At 59.1% G+C, this 6,582-nt stretch overlaps 1 protein-coding gene across 3 annotated transcripts in view; it reads right to left on the bottom strand.

The window, feature by feature from the left end:
- TBC1D22A (TBC1 domain family member 22A) overlaps window positions 1–6,582 on the bottom strand; it is a 297,147-nt gene that overhangs the window by 126,088 nt on the left and 164,477 nt on the right. The gene's annotated exons all lie outside the window — the stretch shown is intronic.

Raw genomic sequence — 6,582 nt, 5'->3', positions numbered from 1 at the left:
GGGGGGGGGGGGGGGGGGGGGGGGGGGGGGGGGGGGGGCAGGCGGGGCAGGGGTCCCCTCCCCCCTCTACCAGCAACCGCCGCCCACACTCCAGTCCCGAAGATCTGGCATCACAGTGGGCTCTCAACAGCCCCTCCTGCTGGAGCCCACAGAGCACGTTGCATCCAGGAGGTTTCTATTTCCCTCAAGGTAAAAAGAAAGCACGCTGGGAACTGAGGCTCCGTGGCCATTCCATTCAGAGCCAACAAACTTAGCCGGGAGACCACCACACGGTGGCTGCAGCACGAGCACCCAGGCCTCAGGAACAGCGGGGCCCAGGGCTGCGTTACGATCTTTTCTGCGCGTACTTTTCGCTCAGCTTTTACAGGACTAGAGTTGCCCTGTAAAGATAAACTTGTATGCTATTGAGATCTGACATTCGTAATGAGAGTTTTCCAATTTGCGGACACTACTTGGAGCCCTGCTTTAGGAAGGTGGGCAGGAGGTTGTGGAACCAGTGCTGCCCCGTGAGCGGGCCGCAGCCCTACTCGCGGCAGGCCCTTCCTACAGCAAGGAATGCCCCGTGAGCGTCCTTCATTCAGGAAGGATGTGATCCACGTTGAGAATCAGCTCCTCGAGACAGACATGTCAAATGAAATCGGCAGGTAAAGAGTAAGGGCATTTTAGGGCTCCTGACAGATACTGGGGAACACTTTCAAGGAGGGCTCGCGATTCATGCTACAGCCCGCGTCCTCCAAGACCACCGTCCCCACCAATCTCTCCCATCTCCGCTCACCGCAAAGGCACAAACAGCTCAAGAGAACGAGGCTTACTGTGCATTTCTATATTTTGCGGTGAAGTATGACTTTGTGTCCGCAAGTGTCTTTGTGACTGTTCCTTGAAGTCATTCTTGATTCACTTGGTCCCCAGTGGCGGCCACACAGAGCAGGAGGAGGGTTCTCCTCACCCCGGGAAGGGCTCTCCCTGGTTGGGGTTCAGACACCCGTGCCTCCTTCGGGAAAGCACACTCCTCACGGGCAGAACCACATCATAGAGCACCTCCCCCAGGCCACCCACCGGGCTCGGGCATGTGCGCTCCACCCGGGCCCCTCACCAAACATGCAGGAGCCCGGTCACTGTGGAAAACCCGCAAGAGACTAAGCGACCCACATTACTAGCGCTGGGTTAACCTGTCACGGTCCCCACACACTCACCCCGTCTGACCAGCAAACTCTGCGGGGCACACACTTGTTCCCTGGCCATCGCGGAGGGACGACGGTGCCCAGACCCCAGCACCGTCAGCCCTCCGTGAACTGAGCAAGCCCGCCTGCTGCCTGCGGAGCAGCCCCTGTGGCGCAAAACTGTCGCTGACCGACGGGCCGGGTTCACAGCCTTCTGGGTCCCCACCAACCACACCGCCTGAGAAATGGCTCTCGGGCTTCTTTGTCCTGTCTGTACCTGGATTGGAAGACGCATGATGGAGGACGCAGCACCGGATGTTACAAACCCTGGGGCAATCTGGCAACTTCCGACGCTGTACCTCACACAGTTTCTGTATTTGTGTCACAGGGGTACAAGCTCAGTGGCTGGGCCTAACAGCGGGTGGTTCAGACCTAAAGATGTGACTGCCCTGTGAAGGTACGATGTCACAGACACCCACTGCGGTCTGCAGGCCATCGGCCGGGCGCGGTCACGGGCGAGCCCAAGCACGGGTCCGCACCACTCAGGTGACGCCCAAGGGCCATCCACTATGTTTTCTGAAATCCTTCACCGGCTTCTTGAAAGTGAGACTGTTCTCGTGTACCGACCGGTGTGTGTTTTCTCCAGGGCAGAGAAGAGGGCAGGACTCGGCACGAACACTACCTGGGATAAGAGGTGAACCAACCCCAACCAGCACTAGCTTCTGGGCAAGTGAAGGGGCGAAGACCCCCAGCAGAGCCTCAAAGGCCTGTATCCGTGTTGAATCACTTTCTGGCCATTTCCCACTGACCGTATGAGATTCTCCTCCGGCTAGGAAGGAGGAGGCGTGAGTTTTTTGTTGTTTTGACAACATGTATTTTCTTCGGTGGAGAGGGTCATCCTGCTGTTTTCAGCGGGGGGCACAGGGTACTCACCGGGTGCTGTGCCCGCACCTGCACACAGGTCAGTGGGAGGGCCCTGGAGCCAAGTGTCACAAAGGTGCCAAGAGAAAACAGATTTCTGTTTTCTGGCCCAACGCTGCATCTCGTTCAACCTCTGTCGTACCGACACATGCTGCCAACGAGCAGGAAACGGGCCACCCGGCTCTCCTGTCAGTCATCGTAGGGAGAGAACCGGTTCAATCACAAGTAGCAGCCGAGGTGCCCGACCTGTTTTAGGCTCGGTCCCCGGCAGCCAGTTGCCACTGGGATTCTCCTTCTCCAGGCACTGGAGACAAACCCTGGTCTTAGCCTCTGACACCACCCTCCACGGTCCGCGTGTGGGCAGACAACTGCTCAAGGAGACTGTGGACATCACGGAGGCATCTGGTGCCCGGGGGTGGAGCCGGAAGGCGAAGTAACTCAAGTCTGCTCTGAGGACCACAGAGCCAACTGAAATCCGAAGGCACGCGTGGACTCAGGTCAATACGATGAGGGAATCGGAAAAGGCCAAGGCCATGCTGATGCTCAAAAGGACCTAAGACCTGAAATACGCCAGAAAACTAAAATACCACACAAATGTGCCAAAGCACAAGTGAGCACAGTGACGGTGCCAGGATGCTCAGGAAAGAGGGTGTGGGGACAGGGGGGCCCTGGTCGGCTCCGAGCGGCGCAGGAGCAGGGTCACGTGAGCTCCCGGCTGCAGCGCTAGAGAGAGAGGCCAGGGGTAGGGGAGTGAAGTGGTGGGCCCTCCCTTCCGAGGCCCCCGGCCTGTGTGTGGCCACAGGGGCACAGCCTGGGCCCCCGCAGGCCTCGCAGACCGGGGAGGGGTGGCCGCACCGGCCCACACCCATCCTCCAGGGCAGTGCACGTCCCCCAGGTGGCTGAGTCCAAGGAGCCCCCCCCCCCCCCCCCACAAGGCGTCTCCTCCCCACCACCACCCATTCCCAGCTGTCCCCTCCCTCCTGGCAGGGTGACCGCAGACAGAGACGGTGACAAAACCGACATACGGGAGCCCCAGCCAATGCCCCACCTGTCACTCACATAGCTTCCGGGCCGTCTTCCCTTTACTGTTTCATCGTATGACCTGGAAAGGGTAGGCCACGACCCCCAGGCCCTGCAGTGCAAGGAGCAGCAGAAAAATGCTGGCTGAGGGCTGGGGGGCGGGGGGGGGGGGGTAGCAGGGGACAGTCAGGACACGTTCTCATCGTGGGGCTGCCTCAGTGGGCCACAGCCGATACAGATCTCGTTTCATACTTAATTAAAAACTAAGCTCCACACTCCAGTCAGGTGGAAAAAGTGACCCGGGGTGGAGCTCAAAGGAAAGCATCCTCTTTCTCGGTGGGGGTGGGGTTCGTGCAAGAGCCCAAACGCTCAGGGGGCGCGGCTGCCGCTCTGGTGCACGAGAAGCCCGGCCAGGGCAGGAGAGGGTTCTGGTCACCAGAGAGGAGTGCCTGTTCCTCTCGCGCTCGGAGGAGTCAAAGGAGGGGCAGGGGCTGCACGGGGCCATGAGGCGCTGCCTTCCTGGAACCCCGAGGGAAGGGCCTGGACACGTGGCGCAGCCGACACACGAAGAGCTGGTGGCCGGGGCCCCGCAGGGACCTGATGGCGGGAGCAGGGGCCACGCCGAGTGGACACGCGTGCCCAGTTCCAACGGCCCGTAAATCACAGCTCTCCGACGGCACGAGTGCCGCCCGCGGGACACGGCCAGGGCCCCACCCCCACCCGACGACACAGTGGGACCACGGGCACTGCGCTCCGGAGGGCCAGGGTGGCAAGCTCTGCCGGCCCCCAGACCCCCGCCACAAGGGAACCAGAAAGACCGAATCTGGGTTTAAAGCCTCTGGCTCCAGGGGACCCCAGGGGACCCCAGGCACGGACAGACACGGAAGGAACTGCAAGGCCTTCGCGCGGTGCCCTCAGGACCCGCTGACGAGCCACCACGCGCTGCACCACCACCTCTGGGGGCTCGTGTCCCGGCATTCCCACAGCCCTGCCACGTCACAGCACTGTCTCCCGCCGGGGACGCAGGAGCTGTGGGGGCCCTTTCGGTGGGGGGACGGGCACAGAGCTCCTTCTACAGAGCACCCGTCTCCAGCATCTGTCAGGGACGCCGCCCACGCCTCACCGGGACGGCCGTCCCTTTCTGGCGGAGGCAAGCTGGTCCCTCGGCCGAGGCATGGGCGCGTGCCACCCTCCGGCAGGACGGCCTCCCCGGGGCTCCACATCAGCACCCACAGAGCGACTGTGGCCTCCACTGCCAGGCCTCCGTTGTCTCTAAACTGTCACGTGCACAGGCGAAGAGCGGGCGCTCTCAATGGGTCCCACAGACCCCGGCGTTCGATGCCTAGACCGGCCACATGGCTGGCTAGAAGCTGGAGACCACTCCCCCCGTCCCCCCGCGACCATCCCATGAAGTGTTCATGCTTCCCTGCAGATGCCAGAGGGAGCCCCCGACTGCCCCGCCTCACCTCCCGGGCCCCACCGGTGCGGCCCCGCCTCCTCAGGCTTCCTTTTTTCTCCTCCGGACCAACCCCCGGCATCCTTCTGGGACCCGGTTCAGGCTGGGTCCGGCTCCAAGCCTCGGCAACCGAGAGGATGTAAATCTCAGAAAATCTCAGCTCCCAGAGAGCCAGAGCTCAAGGGTGCACAAGGGTTCCCCGCGAAGCCCTCACACGACAGGGGAGGGGAGCGACGCCCCGCCAGAGCCCGGCAGACCCTCCCTCACACCACTGGGCCGCGCTCACCATCTGGTGGCCGTGCCGCCACCTGCCACCTCGCCAAACGGAGCGCCGGCCTGGCCCGCGGACAACAGCCTCCGCGTGCCTTCCCGACACCACACCCTGAGGATCAGACCGCCTCGGGGCTGGAGCAGACGTGACGTACACCCCGGGCAAGTCCCCCTCAGGGGTGACCAGGCTGGCCTCCAAAAGAGGAGCTCACTCCAGCTCACGATCCGGACGTGGAAGCGACCTTCCTAACAACGCTTCTGTGACGACACTTGATTCTTGTAAATAATCCAGAGGACACAGAAAAGCATGCAAAGGAAGGGCGAAGCATCCATCAATACGCCACGCAGGCACCGCTGACCCCTTGGTACACATCACTGTATTCGGTGGCGAGGGCCACCGTACAGAGTCCCGCAGACCAGGCGGCTTACACGACATTCGTTACCTTGCAGGCTTAGAGGTCCCACGGTGACCAGGGCTGGTCCCTCCCCGCCTTGCAGGAGGCCCTCTTCTCCCTGCGTCTTCACAGGGTGGTCCCTGTCTGGGTCTGTGTCCTGACCTCTTACAAGGCCGATTCATACTGCATTAGGGCCACTCTATGACTTCGCTTAACCTTAATCGTCTCCGTAAAGACCCTCTCTCCAAATTTAGCCACATTCTGACGTTCTGGGGCTTAGACATCCAACAGATGAATATGGGGAAGGAAAACAATTTAGTCCATGATAGTCATATGTACACACATTTTTTTAATAACCCAGAATTGAGACTACCTATAAAGCTTTCTGTCCTATCGTTTTTATTCATACCCTGGTCACTTTTTCCTTCTTGAAAAAGCCTTTCTTGGGGCGCCTGGGTGGCTCAGCCGGTTAAGCATCCGACTTCAGCTCTGGTCATGATCTCACGTTCATGAGTTTGAGCCCCTCATCGGGCTCACTAGAGCCTGCTTCAGATTCTGTCTCCTTGTCTCTCTGCCCCTCCCCTGCTCACACTCTGTCTCTTTCTCTCTCCCAAAAATAAACATTAAAAAAGAAAAAGCATTTCTTAGGAAGTCAGATTTAAGCCTGCATGGACATCGCTGACCCACAACTGGTTGGAACTCCCCTGAAGGCTGGGCATCGGTGCCGTCTACAGCTCCTACTGGACCAAACGCCACGGCGTGAGTTCCCACACTCCAGTCTCCCCGGCATCTCTCCCTACTTCCTGCAGACAAGGAGGCACCGGCCTTCCGACCGGGCCTTCCAATGAGCGCCAAAGTGCTTCCCAGAGAAGTTCCACAGGAAGATTACAGGGTGTCAATCTCACCTCACCTGAAAGCACCGAGTATTACCTTCTTAGTAGTGGCTAATTTGATAGACAAAAATAGAACTGCGTTCCTTGGTTCAATTTGCATTTTCATTACTTACAAAGCTACACTTTTAGTTTATTAGTCATCGTGTTAGCGACTTTGTAACATCTCTGCTTTTTCTAAAAAGCATTTTTTAACCATACGTCTGCTTTTTACAAACGTTAAGAAGTGGTTCTTTTTTTTTCAATATATGAAATTTATTGTCAAATTGGTTTCCATACAACACCCAGTGCTCATCCCAACAGGTGCTCTCCTCACTACCCCTCACCCACCCTCCCCTCCCTCCCACCCCCCATCAACCCTCAGTTTGTTCTCAGTTTTTTTCAACGTTTTTTATTTATTTTTGGGACAGAGAGAGACAGAGCATGAACGGGGGAGGGGCAGAGAGAGAGGGAGACACAGAATCGGAAAC

This window comes from Panthera uncia, chromosome B4, assembly GCF_023721935.1.
Source record: "Panthera uncia isolate 11264 chromosome B4, Puncia_PCG_1.0, whole genome shotgun sequence".
NCBI classification, from domain to species: domain Eukaryota; kingdom Metazoa; phylum Chordata; class Mammalia; order Carnivora; family Felidae; genus Panthera; species Panthera uncia.
This window is presented reverse-complemented; position numbering and strand designations above follow the sequence as displayed.